Source organism: Poecilia formosa, unplaced genomic scaffold (genome assembly GCF_000485575.1).
Source record: "Poecilia formosa unplaced genomic scaffold, Poecilia_formosa-5.1.2 Scaffold65, whole genome shotgun sequence".
Classification (NCBI taxonomy): Eukaryota; Metazoa; Chordata; class Actinopteri; order Cyprinodontiformes; family Poeciliidae; genus Poecilia; species Poecilia formosa.
The window spans coordinates 1,180,876-1,199,681 of record NW_006800004.1 but is presented as its reverse complement, the minus strand read 5'-3'; the positions used below and the strand labels follow the sequence as shown (position 1 = coordinate 1,199,681).

Here is an 18,806-nt window from a genome sequence, read left to right as displayed (position 1 = left end):
ACTTTGGAAGTTCTGCTTTCAGGAAGTCATCAGAACATGGCTTGTCTGTTAACCCCTTAACAGCATTTTTACCAGTTATGCACTTAGATGTTGCTCCTATAATGAACTCAGTAGATGCTCATTTCCACCAGGTGTTTTCTAATTGATACTGGCTAGTCTGAAGGAGTCATTGGGGAGGGCTCGGAAGCTTCGAAACTGCAGCTCTGAGGAAAAGCTGTATCTTAAAGGCAGCACTCTGTCTGTGTCCCATTACACCAGTAGGTCCACCCTGAGCTCTGAGCTGCTTCACAGGTTAAATAGGTTCTCCGGACAGTGTTGCCATCAGGCAAGTTGTAATTGTTCTGACTTGTCAACTATTAATGCCAATGTTACTTGTCTGGAGACAAAGAGAAAGAAATGCATTTCTAATTATTCTAACAGCAAAAACAGCCGATACATCATGAAAGGTGAACTTATTTGGGAAACGGATTCCATTTCCCTTTTAGTATAATAACTGCACTAAAGCCAAAAACCGCCTCAAGCGAGTGTAAACACTTTTCTTTTTTCTTTTTTTTTTTTTAATTGAGGAAGTTATTTTGAATTTTGCAGTTTCCATTAACCTTTTCTAATGTGATACTTCAAATGGGCATAAAAAAAACTTTGATGGAAACGTGATTTTGCAGGGGATGTAATCTAAATGTCTAACGTTTCAGACTATTGAGTAGAAATGCACTCGGCACACAGTCCAGGTAGATGTTAAAGTTCTGGGATCTTAAGTTCTAGAGGTGGTGTAGTTTGGCTCTGCTGCAGTGTTCCCGAAGTGCTCAATTTGTATTTTGCTAACCTTGCACAGGCTAATATCAAATCCTGAGTTCCCAGACATTCTGCAAAAATAAGTGAGTTCTAATGAAGGCATGGCTGGTTAAATCCCCCTTCCTCAATTTTTATAGTTCATTTTTTATTGTGGTGCTTTCTGCGCATGCTGATGTTCTGGTACTGGCTGCTTGGCGACATCGGATCATCCCGCTCAGTCAAGCCTGTTGCAGCAATTAATCAATAAATTGCATGGTAAATTAAAATGAGCTTGGTAACTTGTTAATGTATTTTGGAGGACAGTTTTGTACAACATAATCCACTTTATTTATAAAATGGATTTTATAAATATTTTTTTTCAGTAATTTTTACGTTTACAATTTTTTTACATTTTAAAAAGGTGCCAAGGACCCCATCGCTTACATGGACACACAACGACCAGGAAAAGTGAGAGTTCATATCTTTAATTGTCTGAAGATGAATATGTAAACTACAAACTGGAGTGTAGACATTTTTAATGTCTTTGCAATCCTGCTGCTTTATTTATACTTGTTTTTTTTGTCTAAGTTGACTTAAAAAGTAAGATATTATTGTTAAGGTAAATTTTCTAAGCTACAGAAAAGTAAGTTATGCAGACATTTGCGCCGATGTTATATACAATACGAATCCTTTTCTTATTACAGAATTTACCAGTATTTAATGTCAGCAATTTATTTATTTTTTTTTAAGTTTGATTACTTGATTATTACTTGATAATAATAGTCAATAGATTTCTTGATCACTAAAATAATTTACAACAATCCCAAGAGAGACATGCAGGCAGGGGAACCTCAACGGATTAAACTAGCCTTATTCTGTAGAATATAGTCATTTGTTGCATCATGGGTAAAACTGAAGCACACTAGCTGTCATCTGCCAGCCTCCTCTGCAGCTTCCTTTGGGTTCATGAAAGCAATAAACACACACTGACCACAGAGTGTGTGTTTTGGGTTGACGTTTCAGAATGCTCCCCATCTGTCCTCTGGGAGTTCTTGTCTCCTCTTGGCCACATTCTGCTGAAAGCCATTTGCACCATGGCTGTCAATTTTCCATCAGACATGCACACTTCCATGTTAAGCCTGGCTGCTCAGGTGGAGGTAGTTACATAATACCAGACTTTCAAAATGTCAGGAGGACCCCTCAGTGCTTTAAGTAGCTTTAACAAGCTTATCATTACAGGACAAAAACATACCAGTCAAGATGCCCGTTTTGGTCGGAAAACTACAATATTCTACCATTGATTTCCTCCGTCTTTCTGTATTATTAATTTCCCTGTAAGTGTCCCTTATTCTAGTAATTTTAAATAAGAATTTCTGTGCCTCTCCAAACCGAATTAAGTCACTAGCCTCACGAGAACTGCCACCTGCAGTAGCCTGGGAGGCAGTTCTCACAAGGTTGGTGCCGACAACTGGAACAAACCAAGTGTTGTGACAAGAAGTGATGGGGTTAGATCGGGCGCTGTTGCGAAGTAACGCCCTATGGGAGCACATTCAGCCTGATACCGTGTCTTGTTGCGTCATAATCAAATTATGCTAACAGCAATAAAAAAAAATATCGTTTTATGCCCAAGAATACAACAAAGGTTCATCTAGTTTGTCCTTTGCTTCCCTAAAACTTGGGATGTTCTGCCATGAGAGTAATGCACTTATTCACAGTGAGAGTGTTATTTACAGATATTTGTCATTTATTATAAAAATCTACCCTTTTTACGACCTAACATGCATATTGCAATAATCGTGTTCTTTTCATGGATTATCTAAGATTGCTCAGACTTAGAACCACTGTGTGATCAGTGTTCAGTGACGGTCTTATGCTCTGTACATACACTGTATGGTAGAATATATTCTATGTCACACCATAAAACTGCCAAAAAGTCCTAAAAAAAGTCACTTTTTTTTTTTTTTTGCCCAAAGGGACTAAGGCCCATTTTCTGCCCAATGAGATGCAATTAGTACCTGAAAAGACTTGGCTTCTCTCAAAGGGATTATATCTTATAAATATGGTTTAAATATGTAAAATAAACAAATTTGCTTAAGTTCCCTTGTGTGTTTTCATTTGGATTCTATTTTAGGAATTATATACATAGGACAGTGTCAACAAAGGAAGGCCTATCAGATTCAGAGTGGTTGACAGGTAGTTATTTTAGATTTCTTGTAAACCTGTCTTAAACTGTAAAGGATACTGGACCTCGGTTTTCTGCTTTTGAGCCGGCTCACAGCCAGTGGCGCAAAATCTTTCCCCATTTTTAAATCTGAAAAAAAGTAGCACAGTTCATGTTGTTGTAGAATAAAACTAGAAATGCGGTCGGAGAGCTGAATTGGAGGGCTTAAGGTTTTGAAATGAGAACAAATAGACGATGACCTGTGATCTGGGGCGTCTTACTTTAATCTTGTCTTTTTTGTTGGAAAATCCTCTAGCAGCCATTCTTCGGATTTTAGTAAAAACAGAAGGACTCGCTAAGCATCTGTAGTTTTAGAAAACGTGAGTTTTCCTTTAAAAAACAATAAAAAAAATCAATATTACAGTGAAGTGTTGAAATGACTTTGTTTTAGGATGAGAAAAGAAACTGGAGTCAGGTTAACTGTTGTGGTGGTTTTTCTCGAAATATTTATTTGCCCCTGAATGAGCCTGAAAGCAGGTGTAGCCATGTTCTCAGTTTTTGTCCACTGCTGTCGGGACAGTTCCTTGGTGAACTTATTTTCCTCCCATAACTGTTTGCAAGTCAGCATGAAAGATACCCATATTATTGCTTTATTAGCTCAGATGTTTTCCTGTTTGAAGTTTCTCCAATTCTGTGCTCCATTTTGAGTTTGATGTTGGTTTAATGAAGACCCATTTACTTGTTGGTGATGATTATATCCTAAGGTGTTATCCAAAGTGCGTTCATCTTGTGTTTATAAAAAGTTGTCAACATGCAAATTCTACTTATAAGTGTTTCTGTAACTCCACAGATACCATCTCTTTAAATGTTGTATTTCATATGAGCAGTTTGTTAGGTGAGTTCATCTTCTTTTAGAGTGTTTTCATTAAATGGGGTATTTCCTGTCAGTCATCCAAATCGGGTGAGGACTGGATTTTTGCTGCATGTCAGGGTTAGGGCACAAACAATCTTGGGTATTTCAACTTGTACCACTGCCATGTGCACCAGGTACACATGGCAGTGGTATGCACTCTCTGTCTGTCCCTCACCTGACTCGGTGTGTGTGAGCATCGGTGACAGAGTAGAAAGCGGGTGTTTTTGTCCTGGTTTTGTCAACCTTGGTGTTGGTGATTGAGAGTTTATGATGAGCCTGCGCAAGCCAAGCAAATGTTACACTCAGTTCAATGTGTAAACTATACAAAAGTAGAAGAGTCACCATGTAGGGACAGAACCTTATATTACTATGTGCCATGATCTTTTTTGTGGAGCGGGGCGCCCTCCTTGGATAATGGTACAGGAAACACTGGGAATCTGAAAGCTGTATAAACAAGCCCGGCCATACACAAAAACAGCTTGCTCAAAAGCACGCAGTACTGACACAAGTTGAGCAGAGGCAGCACATCACTCAGAGAGCTGAGCTTTGATACAGAAAGCAGAACTTTCTTGGTTTAAAATAAATGAGTATGTTGAGAAGATTGTTTGTATCCTTTGAACACGAAGAGTTTCAGTATCAATAACCTAAAATCTCTTCCAGAGATTCGTGCTAAAAGTCCCGTTTTCTTTTCCTGATCATCTCTCTTTGATCCAGACAAGTAATCTGTCTCTTAATCAAACATCTGACAAAGAAGACTCTATAAATCCTGAAGCTCTCCTCACATTTTTAACAGTGTTTCCATGCTTTCTCAGATCACCTGGTTTAAAAGAAAAATCTGCACAAGGTGGAATGTTCTGCCTGAGAGGAGGGGCAGTAATCCATTCCATGAGCACCAAGAGAAACTGAGCTGCAAGTGAATTAGATGCAGACAGTTTGCTATGGAAATTGTGAGTGCTCTAATAAATTGACCCGATTTTCTTAATTTTAGGTGATCATGATACTTACTTACATGTGAAACTGACCTTATCTACTGATCTTATCTACTTCAGAAAAGATCTGAAAATGCAGAGTTGGTGTAAAGCCGAAGTGACCATAGGCTTCTTGCTGGCCAGACACACACAGACGACTACATTGAAAAATGATGCCACTCAGATTATTGTAGTGACTTGCTTACAAAATCCCTCCATCTTCTTTCATTCACACAACACTTTTGGCACGCACGCTGTTTTTTATTACATTTTGTTTCTTTCTAAGATATGATGATGATGATGTGGACAAAAGGTGTACTTTTAATTTCACACTTGGCGCACAAAATGATGATTCAACTAATTAGTCGCACTTAGGAGCCTATTGTTTTTTCAGAGTAAGGGCTCTTGCTTTGACAGCTAAATAATAAACTCCCGTCTTTGTATCACATTCAGCTTCTGGGAATCCTTTGCTGCATTTGAATTGCATAAGCTGAACACCAATGGATTGAATGCACCTTTTAGAGATGGAAGGCATGATTACTGCCTGTCATCACTTGCTGTAGATTTTTAAGCCTTGCACTGCTGTAAGAACTAATTCTGGTACAGATTAACCGATGGCATCTGTACCGACACTTTACGCTAGGCCAGAGCAAAGAACTGCTGTAATCAGTAGCTGGAGGTTGGTGGTGTCATGGAGCTCTAGTTTTAAAACTTTGAAGTTGCTTTCAGTTTTAATTTGCACCATTTAGGACAGAAAACAGAACAAACAGAGCCTCGGTGTTTCATTTGAAAAGGAATAACAGGAGATTTTGCCTTGTTTCCACTGATTGGTACAACATGGGTCGATGCGGTTCGATACGCCATTTTATATCCGGCATATTTATGAGAACCAGTTGGACTCTCTGGGCAACAAGGGTTAAACCCAAACGCCTAATGTAGCGTCATGCCAATGCGACGACAAATGTGGCACACTAGTATGTCTCTACTCGTTGCAAGCAGTGGCATTTTTCTGTCCCCTGATGGACTGTGCTTAGGTCACTAAGCATACCATTGTCCCCTGTACCTACAACTGAAGGGGGTCCATGCATGGTGGGTGGTTGTATGGGCTGCTTTCACAGTGGAGATGAGTAATATGGTGTACCGAACCGCACCGACCGGAGTTGTACTGCTCACTGGAAATGTCCCTGATCTTCTAGTGTTGAGGAGCAAACATATCAGATTGTCTAGACCAGAATTTAAACTCAGAGATACTTTATTGATTCCAAAGGAAAATTAAATAGCTAAAGAAGGACCTGCTTTTTTAGTTAAGGTTTCCTTTTTCACAGTGAATTATTCTAATTGTTTTATTGCCCTGCACTGATAAATTATATTTTTGTTGACCTAAAAGGTTTTGACTGGCAGTATTGTTGTATGTTTAGGATTGAGGGGTGGGTTGTGTTGCTACATAAATAATCAATTTGTAATCCCATGGTCACCTTCCGAATGGTAATCAAATTCTAAAGCACTTTAAAATTTCCACCCCTAATCATGATCCAGGTTTGGTCTGTTTAAGCCTCATTTACTTTGGCGCAAGTCCTGATGAAGTTGGAGTGAACACCACAGTAAGATTGAAAGAGCTGTCTGATTCATTCAGAAAGAAGATTGTAGCAGTTAATGACTCTAATAAGGGATTTGATGCTGAGGTCTGGTCATCTTAGCAACTTCAAGCTGAAAGCAGGATGCTAGGAGTTTCCCAAAAGCCTAAAATATTATCACAGGACACAGCAGTCTCTTGCTCCTCTTGATATGGAATTTCATGACTGGACAATCAGAAAGAGACTACAAGAGGAAACCTTGGTTGTTTAAGAAAACCAGGAAAGCCAGATTAAAATTTGGCAGTCAGAAAACCGTTCTTTTGACAAATGAGTCAGACTGAATTATTTGGACACCAGAGCAGAAGACATGTTTGGTCTAAACCAAACAGCATTTCTGGAAAAGAACCTTGGAAACAGGGTAGTGTGACTCACTGCTTCCTCAGTCAGAATACAGATTTCCGTTGGCATCTTTTGTTTCAGTAAAATGAAGCTGATATTGTTTACTTATACAAGGTTTCCTCCAGTGTATTGTAAGCCTCCGCCAGGCTAAGCATTGCTTGTTTTTGTTTGTATAATAATAATAATAATAATAATAATAATTAAGCAATCTTTATTATTATTATTTTATTTTATTTTATTTTTTTAATGAGTTAGACTGCAAGGGTCTCTGTTGCGCTGAGCGTTTCACTGGCGAAGCAGAATTATTCCTAAAATGTGGTTTATAGTTGATGCATTTAATAGGCCATAAAGCGTGGACCAATCACACACCACTGGCGCCTGTGCGTATTGTCTTGCACGCCATTACTGCTTGATGTCTGACACATTATATTAGCCTGGCCTGCCAGGCTTATTATATACTGGGGGAAACCATGACTTCTCTTTAGGAAAACGCACAGCCGGTAAGATCTGGAATGGTTCCACGTGCTTCAGTAGTGTGTCATTGTACCTCTGTAGCATCCAGAGTTGGTCTGATCTCACGGATGTCTTGATTGGAGCTAAGTATCTTAAAGTTTTATTCTACTTACAAAGCTCATTCCTGGCATGCCAGGGCTGTGTCCTCCACCAAGTACACTCCAGCTTTAAACACAGAAGCATTTGTAGCCACACCCAGTTCCTCCCGCTGGCTTCTGAGTGGTTAACTGTATTTCTGGCTTTTATCTGCAGGCCTTCCGACACTGTTGAAGGCTGGAAACCTGAGGAGGGGGAAAGATGAAGGAATGAATGGAAAAAATGACTAAAACACTACAGAGGGAATTCAGGTCAGGGAAAACAGGGAAGCAAGGCAGGAGGAGGCCAGAAAAAACCCAACATGTTCAGATTGTCTGTCATAATTACCTGGCTTTGATCATGGTTTCACTGATTGGTGGAGATTTAGGCATTGTCAAGGCAGTGTTGCTTCATATTTTTCACTCTTCAAGTGTGGAGAATAAAATCCAAGAGATTTTGACTGAAGACATAATTTGTGGTAAAATCAGACGTGATGTCACACTCTTGTGCTTTTGGCTGGAACTGTAAGCATTTTAGCATTCAGGTCAGTGCATTAGTGAGCTAGGATTTTCCATTTGATGACGTTGAGCTGCGCTGCTTCAGACGGCAACAATATTTCTTTCTAGTCGGGCACAATGGCTGCTGCCTGTATCAGCCACTGAGTTTTCTGGGACAGTGTTTTTTGTTGTTGTTTTCTTTCCTGTTTTTACATTTTCTACAAATAATAGTTTTACCCAACATAAAGAGTGAAGACAAACTATAGAGGCATATGAGTCAACATTTTAACTGTTATATTAACATGTCTAAAACTGTTGTTTTCATGCCTGTCTTCTAGATTATGCTGATCATTGCTAAAGTTTTTAATTTCCAAAAGTTCTCTGTATCATCCTGTTCCGTTACTGTGGAGAGTTAATGGTGCCAAATTATAATAAACAGTGTATGAAATAAATATTTAAATGTCATTAGTTTATTAAAATGAGAAATAAATACAGCAATAACATTAAATAAATAATTTGACGTGCCTCAAATATATTGATTTCATTTTAAAAATGAAATTAATATATTACCATAGCTCTAGTTTGAAACATTTCAAACGGTAGAGCTATTGAGGCTGGAATTGCTCCCCCAGAGTTTGTAGTAAATCAGTTACAACAATTTATTGATGTTATTTCCACATTTCCAGTAAAAATACTGACCAAGAGTCATAACAAACTTGGAAGAAGTTATCTTGACTGCTGTTTGAAGCAGCCAATCAGACATTGGAGTCTTCCAGTAACCCTGCCAACTGAGTTTGATGGATGATTTTGACAGTTGAAATGAATTTATGCTGTTCTTCAGCTCAGGAATATGAAACATTAAGTCATGATTAAATTTACCGTATACATTTTTTTTTATTAAATTACTTGATTAATTGTCAGAATAATCAATAGAAAACATGATTACTAAAATAATCATTTACAACAGCCCTATTTGCCTACACTTAAAAACACAACTATAGAGCCTTAAAAACAACAAACAAAATTCTAATTAAAATATATATATATTTTTTTGGTAAAAACACGATGTGATACTGATCACATTTAGAGCCGGCCCAAGGCATAAATGAACTAAGTAAAGGCGGGCCTTCAAGGGTTAGGGTAAATGGTACAATTTTAACTCGGAACATAAGAAACTAATTTAATGTTTTAATATTTGTTTGAGAATGTCAATGCTACTAAATTTGATTTAATATTTTCAGCAAAGATAAATAAGATTTAAAATTTTCACATTTAAATGTAAGACTAAAACCTCAACTGTGTAAAGTAGAGTTGAGTCTGGCTGCGCTGTTGAGGGGCCATAACTTAATTTCCAACAACCTCTTGCTGATATTTCTGTTAAAAAAACAAAACAAAACAAAAATCCAAGCTAACCCTTTGCTCCCTGCATCCATTCATCACCCATATTGCTTTGTGCTAACTGTTGATTTTTGTCTTTTCTGCAGGTTCTGAGCCCATGGTCCAACTCCTGACTGACTGATCATAGTGGTGGTGCATACAGACTTACTGCTGGGGTGAGTGCTCTCAGCTCTGGCTGTTAAACCTCTCTGTTTACTGTGTTACTGTTGGCCAGTGTGTGCCAGTTTACTGTAAACAGTGCTGCTCATAGAGGGACCTCCATGCTTACTGGTTAAATATGGTCAGTGCAGGATGATGGCATGCACAGAGTATTCACAGCGCTTCATCTTTTGTAAAAAATTCCGCCAGCGCCCCCTGCCGTCCTCTGAACGTCCCCTGGGGGGTGGTACCACCCCCATTGAGAAATGCTGCTCTAAAGCAATTTAAAAATACAGTCATTGTTTGATTTCCTACTTTACACTCCGAAATTCTGCTGTCATTTAAGTGGTACTCACAAACTACTACAAGATAACTGTGAAAAATAATGTTTATCCTCTACTGTTGTTTTACATTAGGTTTATGAGAGCTGTTTCTGCTAGTTCAAGTAAAAAATGAGGCCATGACCTAAGCAAACATTAGCATGAAGGCTAATTAAAGCTACCAAATAGAGGAATGTTCATACCGCTGGATGTTTTGTCCTTTTGTTTAACTTGGGCCTTTTTTTTGTTTTTTCTCTTGTGTTGCAACAGTCAAGACAAAATGGATCCGTTTGACCATGGGAATTTTTCAGACCAACCATGCTTCAGTTTGTAACTGTCAGGCTTTTCCATACTTGCACCATATAGAACAAAAAAGCTTAAATAATCAGTACTTGTGATACTGAATGAATTAACAAATTGGGACGGGGTGACTGAACCTGGAGGTCATTTTATTTCTTTCTTTATTTATTCTTTATGCCTGTTTTTAGGCCTTATTTATATGTCACCTTCAGCCTCATAGTTCATTTTAAAATCTGCTAAAGTTGGTGATAATAATTATTGAGGGTAATGGCATTTTTTGGGAAATTATCCAAATTTACACAATAGTGTTTGCATGAGTCATTCTTGCTGTAAAAGGCACATTAGTTTCCGTCTGTATTAAAGTATTATGCAGCTCTGGCAGCTGATTGGGTGCTTCCACAGATAACCTGGTTTACAACCTCTTATCCTAAAATGCTTTGTAATAGATCTGTTTATGGTCACCTGATTGCCTCTGGCTTCCTGTTTGTTTGACTGTTAAACCACTTCTGGTTTGTCACGGTGTTACTGAAAATAGATTATTGCTGTGTGCTAGGATAATTAACAGATTACTACAGGAAAGCTGTTAAAACGACACAAAACAAAGGGCATAATCTGGGATATTAGGTAGCCACCAAAAAGCTTCCAGAGCTTGGTCAAACATGTGAAAACAACACAATTTTAATTTGTTCAATTGGCCCAATTAAGAGTAGAACAGCCAACTAGTGGGAAACGGCTTCTTTATTAATAATAAAGTAACTGGCAAAAACAACAGACGGACTACCTTGGTCAAACATGCAGAAATAAACTGCAACAAACATTCTGTCAAATGGTTCATAAAGTGCAATTATAAATGCTAAAAAAAATAATGTAAAATAATTGGTAAACGGGGAGGAGGGAGAATTAATATTTGTTGAAACATTGCAAAATACAGAAACAAAAACCCTCTTATGCACCATGAAATATAAAAACCATCCCCTTATTTCCATCAGTTGTACTTGTCTATTGCATTCTCCATTAAATGATTTAACAAGAAATGACGATAACAATAGCTGTTGTATGTGCAGAGCATTATAAGCAAGCTAAGTTGTAAAAAAAAAAATAGACTGGCGTCACGGCATAGAGCTGATCAAAAGAATTGAACGTCCCATCATACTCTTAACAGGTATGACTTATAGTTAGAAATATACATCTTTGGAAGTTTTCAGCTTTTGCTCCATTTTTAAACAAAGTTGAGAGCTTTTGTCTTGTTAGCCTCTGCAGTGGTAGTTTTTGATATGGGCGACATGGGCAACCACCTAGGGCAGCATCTTCGAGGGGGTGACATTGACGCACTCCTCTCCCCCAACCCCCACTTTGACCTCAAATGCCCCAGAACCCCCTTACACCTTTCATTTTAAACTCTATGAAATGCAAGTGTGCATTTGGTGTATCACATATGCTTTTACATTCCTTTAACATAGAAAGGAGCAATACAAAACCTTAATTCTGAAGGAGTGGGACTTTTATTTTGCTGTGGTGGCGGGCCACCAGCAGTTACTCTTGCTGGAAACCCAAAAAATAGAATTAAATTGACTAGATCAGGCCTTATGGATCAGGTACAATGTCAGCAATACCCAGGCTAGAATATTTTTCAATATCCGACACAGATATTGATATTGGATCGGTGCATCTGAAAACCTGCAGAATTAGAACAGTTTCTACTGCTGCCAGCCAAGCCGAACTCCATGTCTGTTAGTTTACACCAAGCCTATCAACATTCCAGTGTCATAAACTATGCAACGCCATTCAGAGGCATCTCCTGACAGGAAGTCTTTTTATTCTCCCCAGGTTTGTCAGAATCTAAAAACCTGATCTAGCAATTCACCATACATAATCGGATGTTGCTCACTCAGACATTTTAAGTATTGATGAGCAGTTTAAAAATGTGAGGAAGCAGGAAAGGTGTAAGATTAAGAAGCCTGTAGAATGAGCTACTGGCTCATTCTACAGGAGCATAGGGGCTTTGACCCTGCTGTACAACTGATTTAAAAAAAAAAAAAAAAAAAAATCTACAAGGTTATTGTACGTGGCCGAGCTAAAGCAGCATGTTAACAATCTGTTGTGGGATGTAAGATCTGCCAACTTAACATTACATCCCACTGATGTGAACATTTTCAGGTTGAATTATTTTAAACTTCTAAAGTAAGCTAAAACACACACAATATCTCGGACTATTTATTTATATAGGACCAATTCACAACAAATGTGGTCTCAAGGCACTTCAATCACACATACATTCCAATTGATCCTAGTTATCAACAAAACAGTATACTAAATTATTCAAAGAAGATTAAAAAGTTTCTATCCTAGGAAACCCAGCAGATTGCATCAAGTATTGGCTTCCACCACACTGAGCTCTTCCATCTACTTCACAGAGGGAACTATTATTGAAAACGTGGCAGGACACAACTTGATAAAATACTCGAAAACTAAAACTGTATAATAGGAATACATGATATATCAGCACTGACATCAGACAGGCTGATTGTTTTTTTTTTTTAACATAATGAGCCAATAGTAAAGAACTAGAGATGTGCCGATCAGGTTTTTTCCTACCGATTCCGATCACTCATGAGGGCCGATAACCGATACCGATCACAAAATTATTTTTTAAATCATAAGCACTACCGGTTACATTTATAGAGGTGTGCCAATCAATCGGCACACCTCTATAAAGAATCCATGTTTTTTTCCATCATCTTGCCATTTGTGTATGGTAATGTAGAGGATAATGATGCAGTGCAGAATTGTGGGTATTATAACTGAAGCAGGGAAGTCAGTGGTGTGGATACCAGTTATAAGTCTTAGCAATAATTTTGGATTTTGATGTTGGCCAAAATGTTCATCCTCCCACTGAGCCATATGAAGTGGGAACATGAGAAGCACAAAGCCACTGTCAAGAGTCACAAACAGACCCCAGAAATGTCAAAATTTTTGCTATGCATAATTGTAATGCAGCAGGATTTAAAAAGGTCTTTAAGACCCTTAAAATTTGACATGCTGAAACTGTTTTAATATACGTTGTAATAAAGTCCATATTTTCCACAGAGCCATGCCAGCTGTTAGTTTAGGCTGCCACATCAGGAAGCTAGACATCCATAAATAAGAGGATACTCGATGTACGGCAGCAACGTTCCATAGTTATGGAACGTTCTGGATGAAGAACTCCTGAAAACCTGTTGAAAATGTCAGAGTTAATATAGAGTACACTCTACAGGGATCAACATTTACAGTTATTTATACTAACTGTGCTAATATAAGGTGCTAAAGACAGTCAAGCCTGTGGTCATGTTGCTTTTACTGTGAAATGTAATGAAAACCTGTCTAACTGCAGAACTGACTGTTCTTTAAGATGCATGGGCCTGATAGAAATAATGACCACTTATGATAAAGGTATTTGTAAGACTCCATTAATGTAACAGTAATTTCATAATTTAAAAAAAATTAAAATGATTTCTTAAATTATTCTTCCAAAATATTAATTAAGCCATTACCTTTGTATATTTTGAAATGCCCTTTAGAAAATATGTTTGTTTCCCTCTAGGAAACAAACATTAGATTAAAGAGATCAGATGTCACTAATTACATTTCTTTTCTTGAGCCAGAAATGATGGAACATTTACTTCTGCAACTCCAGGGTTAACTTCAGGTTTTTAGAAATCCTTTACAATATTTGGATTAGATTATTTCCTGAATGTGCAGATTACTAAATATGTACAAGTCTTCTTTCTGTAGAATCTTCATAATTTTTCTGGTTGAATTATTGTGTGTTTGGAGGATTATTCTGTCTGGTTCTAGATCCTGTCCTGAGCAAAAATGAGTTTTACTCTTTCTATTCACTTACTTTACTTTCAGACAGTTGCTATGATGCATATTTGTGGCAACAATGTATTATTTTTATAATTTATTATTTTTACAACTGTGAGCAGCTAATTGGTGCGTTAAAAGCTCATTAATCAAAGCTTTGATATAATGAAGATCTCCATTTTTTTTTCTTTCTTTCTGTTAATGGAAGTCCTATTGGGAAATTCCAGAGCAGCCCCAGGACTTGTTTCTCTGTAACTTTTTTGAAGAGATGGCTAACTTGACTGCTAATGTAAGCTAGCTCAGTATGAGGAAAGCATACTGAGCTATGCTTTCCTCGTACTGAGGAAAGCATAGCTCAGCATAGCTGATTGAGTGGCTGTGCCTCAGCTAACCTGCAGCATGCAGAGCAGGTTTAACTGCTCATCAAGTGAGCCTTGCTGGCACAGCCTGCATGCCACCATCTGTCACTGACACACACTTCTCCTTGTTGACCCCAAATGGGGCATGCGAGGCAGGGAGAACCCTGCCAATACAATCTGTCACATAAAGAGACCAGGAGCTCTACAGAAGCCGGGAGAGGAGTGAACATCATGTAGGTTCCAGTTTTAGTTCAATTGCCATTAGAAATATTTTTGAGAGTTTTGTTCAGTCACTTTAAGTGTTCTTGCCCTGGGACAACGCTCTAAATGGAATTGGTGTATCTGTTTGTGACACAGAGTGTTTTGTCTTATTGCACAAATTAAGATCCAGCTCCATGTATTCCTTTTTGTCATTTCCCCTCACTTGCATTGTAAATGTTGCTGTCACCATCACCATTAAACATTTGTTCATTCATGTTGCTGGCTACAAATTCAGTTGCTGACACGTACAGGCGTGCTAATGGAGGCTAGCGAAAGAGTTGTAGGTGTGAGTGTCAAAAATTGTGCACTCTTCAGGCTTAAGAAAAATCTTGTGCTTGGCCAGGTGCTTTCTCAAACTAGACGTGTTTCCACCGCTGGCCTTGTACTTCGCTTTGCAAATATTTCAACGAGTATAATTTGCATTGCATTTTGAAAAGTGGAGCCATACATTTGAGCACTTTCTATCGTTCAGGCTTTCTTTGCTTATTGAACTAGTCAGTTCCTGACGTCCATTACCCCCTTGCTTATGCTGCATTCAGGACAAGCATGGTAAATCCCTCACTCTTTTTCCATGCTATCCCAATGATGTCTTTAGGTAACGAAACAAGGTACCGTCTGATTTTACGTGAATAGGTAGAATAGGCAAGATTTCAGTCAGTACTTATAAAAATATCAAAATTGGTACCCATCCCTTGGTTTACCTGTCACAGTATTAGGCGACGTAGGGATACCATGGCTGCATTGAGGGAGAACCTTTATATTTACACGTTTCTGGTATGCCCATAAGTCTGATGGACAAGTTATAGAGTAAACAACAGCAATGCTAAACAGTAAAAATCAGGAGCTTATAAGTGGCAGATCAGGTGAAACAGAGATGAGTGCAGATAATTAGCATGAGTGAAGATCACTGGTGAGGATGTCTACAGTAGAAGCAAGAGGAAGATTTACATCTAACCAAAGAAAACTAAATAGAAATGCACAAAGAACAAATGCATGAATAAACTAACAACTAAATACAGTGGAATAAATTTAGATGGCAAGACATCTCTAGCAATAATTAACACGGGGGACTGAGCAAAGCAGGACAAGAACATAATTGAAATAAAACACAGTGGATCATGACATGAAAAAATGTAAAGGAAATAAATATTCAGGATTTTGTTTTTAGATAAAAGGTAAAATGATATTGCTAATGTAGCATATTTGGCCGCAAATAATACTAAAAAGAAATACATTAGCTAGACCATAATGGTAATGAGCGTATTGAACTGCTAAGTGTAAAAGGGACAAATTATTTCTCTGTTTTTAAGCAATGTTTATTTTATATCTTTATTTTTTTATTATTCATGCCCACGTTAACACCATGAGGTTTGAAGTTGGTAAAAGCTGCTCTGTTATGCTTTGAATCTGATTTAGAGTTGGCTTTGGCCTTGTAGTTATTATTTAATGTATTTTCTGAATTCAGGATACTAACTTTCTGATCCAGGTTTAGTAAATAAATCGTCGTTGCACTTGAAGGAACTCTGGGAAAAATAAAAACGTTGATTACAGCTGGAAGGAGTTTGTATGGCCCATTAAAAATGGCATTAGCTTTTTTTTTCCCCATGAGTTGTTTCTTTTGGTGTCAATCAAGCATTATTACTGTAATTAAGAAAGCAACAAAGGCAAAAAAAAAACAACAAAAAAAACAAAACATCAATCTTAAAAAAACAAATGGAGAATGGCACAGCCTATCGCTGGTCATTTATACTCTCGTCTAGTCGCCCAACGTTATTATTTATTCATAAATTTAGCAGCAGGAAAGGTTTTAGTATTGAAAAAGGTGCTTATTTTGTCAATGGTTTGCGATTTATTGCAGTTATTTAATTACAGACCCTGTGGTCAACTTGATCAATCAACCAATCAAGTTTATTTGCATAGCACATTTCAGCAATATGGCAGTTCAAAGTGCTTTATAACATCAAAAAAAAAAAAAAAAAACACAAAAAAATACAAAGTTGTAGAACACACAGTCCTCAATTATAAAGTGCCATCGTTACACATCAGAATGTTGATTGTTTCATTTATGATGCCTCAAAAGCATCTCTAAACAGGTGGGTTTTTAGTTTATATTTAAATGAACTCAGTGTTTCGGCTTCTTTGCAGTTTTGTTCCAGATTTGTGGAGTATAGAAGCTGAAAGCTGCTTCTCCATGTTTGGTTCTAGTTCTGGAGATGAACCAGAGAACCAGAAGACCTGAGAGGTCTGGACGGTTGATACAACAGCAAATCTTTAATGTTTTGTGGTGCTTAGCTGTTCAGTGATTTATAAACTAACAGTATTTTAAAATCTATTCTGTGAGCTCCAGGGAACTCCAAGGACTGTAGAACTGGGGTGATGTGCTCTATCTTCCTAAGTTTCCTAATTATTGACAAATGCAAACAATAATTTTGCTTAGTTCTCTTTTTCGTCTTGACAGGACTGGCAGAAACAAAACTGTTTGTAGATTTGTATTCTGGGAAAATACAAACTTTACATATCAAAACATCAGCAAATTTCTCAGCTTTAACTTAAACCATATTTTATAGAAATTGGGTAAGAAATAAGGGCACTATGACCACTTTTGGTCGTAGAACATTGGAACACTGTTCCAATGTTCATCCCTCATTGGAACAGTGGACATGACTCAATGCATAGTAATGGCACCTGCAGGACTGTCACTAGTGTCACTGATAGCCTGCTGATAGTCAGCTGATAGTTAAATTTCTTCATTGTAATGTATATCAATGAAGAAATCCTTCAACTGCTAAAATCTGATGCTACGCCATTTTTATTTACATTTTGGGAAGCGGGAAACTGTGCTGGTCTTCTTCATAGGTTTTTATGTTGTTTCCTTCAGCAGTTCTTGGTGCAGCGCCACCAGAGGTGATGGAAGGAACAGGTTTTTCAATTAGTTTGGATTGTTTGACACAGTGCAGTGTGAAGGCAAACCACACCAACTGAAAATGTTGCAATTTTGGTCCCCAATGAAACCCAGTCTACCGGACTTTAAGGTGTGAAAACACCTTTAAGCACTCTCTGTCAGGACATCAGTCCATAAGATTTTATTTAATTGGCAGTAAAGCAAAATGGCCGTTAACCATGTCAGGTTATATGTGACTGGGTTTTTACATTTCACAGAAAAATGAACTTCTGTTGTTGTGATAATATAGTTCAGATAAACACAGTGTGGAAAATAAATCGTAATAAAAGCCGCTGAGGTAAGCCAGTTTATTTACAGTCTCCTTCTACATCACTCATGTTCTATAACAGATTTCTAGACTTGCTAGGTAAAATTTTGAGTTTCAGCTCAGTAAGAACATATGTGACCTCTTTCAGAAGTGGTTTTGAATGTAGTCATTTCATAGCTAATGTTGTTCTTTATCAAGTGCTGAAACGTGTCCTGGTCCTCCTCCTCCTCTTGCTGGTCTATCGGTCTTTGTGTGGCTCCAGAAGTGGGGCTGGATTAACTTGTACTCACCAGTTTGCTGCTGGCAGTTGTCTCAGAGAGAGGAGAGGAGAAGAGGGGGTTGGGATGCAAAGACGGAGATTCCCCTTTCACCACTGTCCCCACGCTGTGAACAGAGCTGCTGCTGCAGTTTGTGGCTCCACAGCGCCACTGCAGCAAAGTGAAATGCAGCTTGTTGTTTACAAAGTTTCAGTGTTACACAGACAGCGCTGCTGACTACAGCGTTGAAGTTATCACTGCCTGAATGGTCTCTGCAACTCAAACTGGGTCGAGGACGGGGAACAGAAAAATGGTCGTTTAAAAATAGCTGCTGGATGGCTACACAAAGCCTGGATCTAATTATAACATTCTGCTGCTGCTGCTAAAGGGGGCTTTCAAATCTGTGGGACAGATTCTTTACATTACAGTGCATTTCTTGGCATTAATTTTAAAGGTGTTTACTGCTTTAATCTGCTTTTTTTTTATTTTTATATATGTAGAACAAGCATTGAAACATGGCAGGTTTTCAATAATGGTGATTGACCAGAAAACTTCAATCAGTGCACCCCTACTATTTTTACTAACAGTAAAAACATTTAGTCCTCCTGCTACTTACAAGAGAGCAATCTGCTGCCAAAACTTGATACATTTAACCCTCCAGCGGTCTTAAGAGACAAGATCATTTGAACTGCAGTGACTTGTTTGTGCTTTTACAAGGTTTTCTTTGTGTGGTTTCAGAAACTGAAGGACTACTACTCTTCTGGGACATCCCGTCCCCACTGTCCAACCATGATATTTGCTGCACTCTTCCTGAATGTCACGCTGAGACCACGATAGTGTTAAAAAC

General features: G+C 38.0%; 1 protein-coding gene across 2 annotated transcripts in view; it reads left to right on the top strand.

Moving 5' to 3' along the window:
* The window catches only part of tbl1xr1a (TBL1X/Y related 1a), a 59,749-nt gene that overhangs the window by 12,068 nt on the left and 28,875 nt on the right, over positions 1-18,806 (top strand). For both annotated transcript variants that reach the window (XM_007554648.2, XM_007554647.2), the window contains exon 2: positions 9,356-9,424. The gene's annotated coding sequence lies outside the window, so the exon portion shown is untranslated. The remainder of the gene's footprint in view (positions 1-9,355; positions 9,425-18,806) is intronic.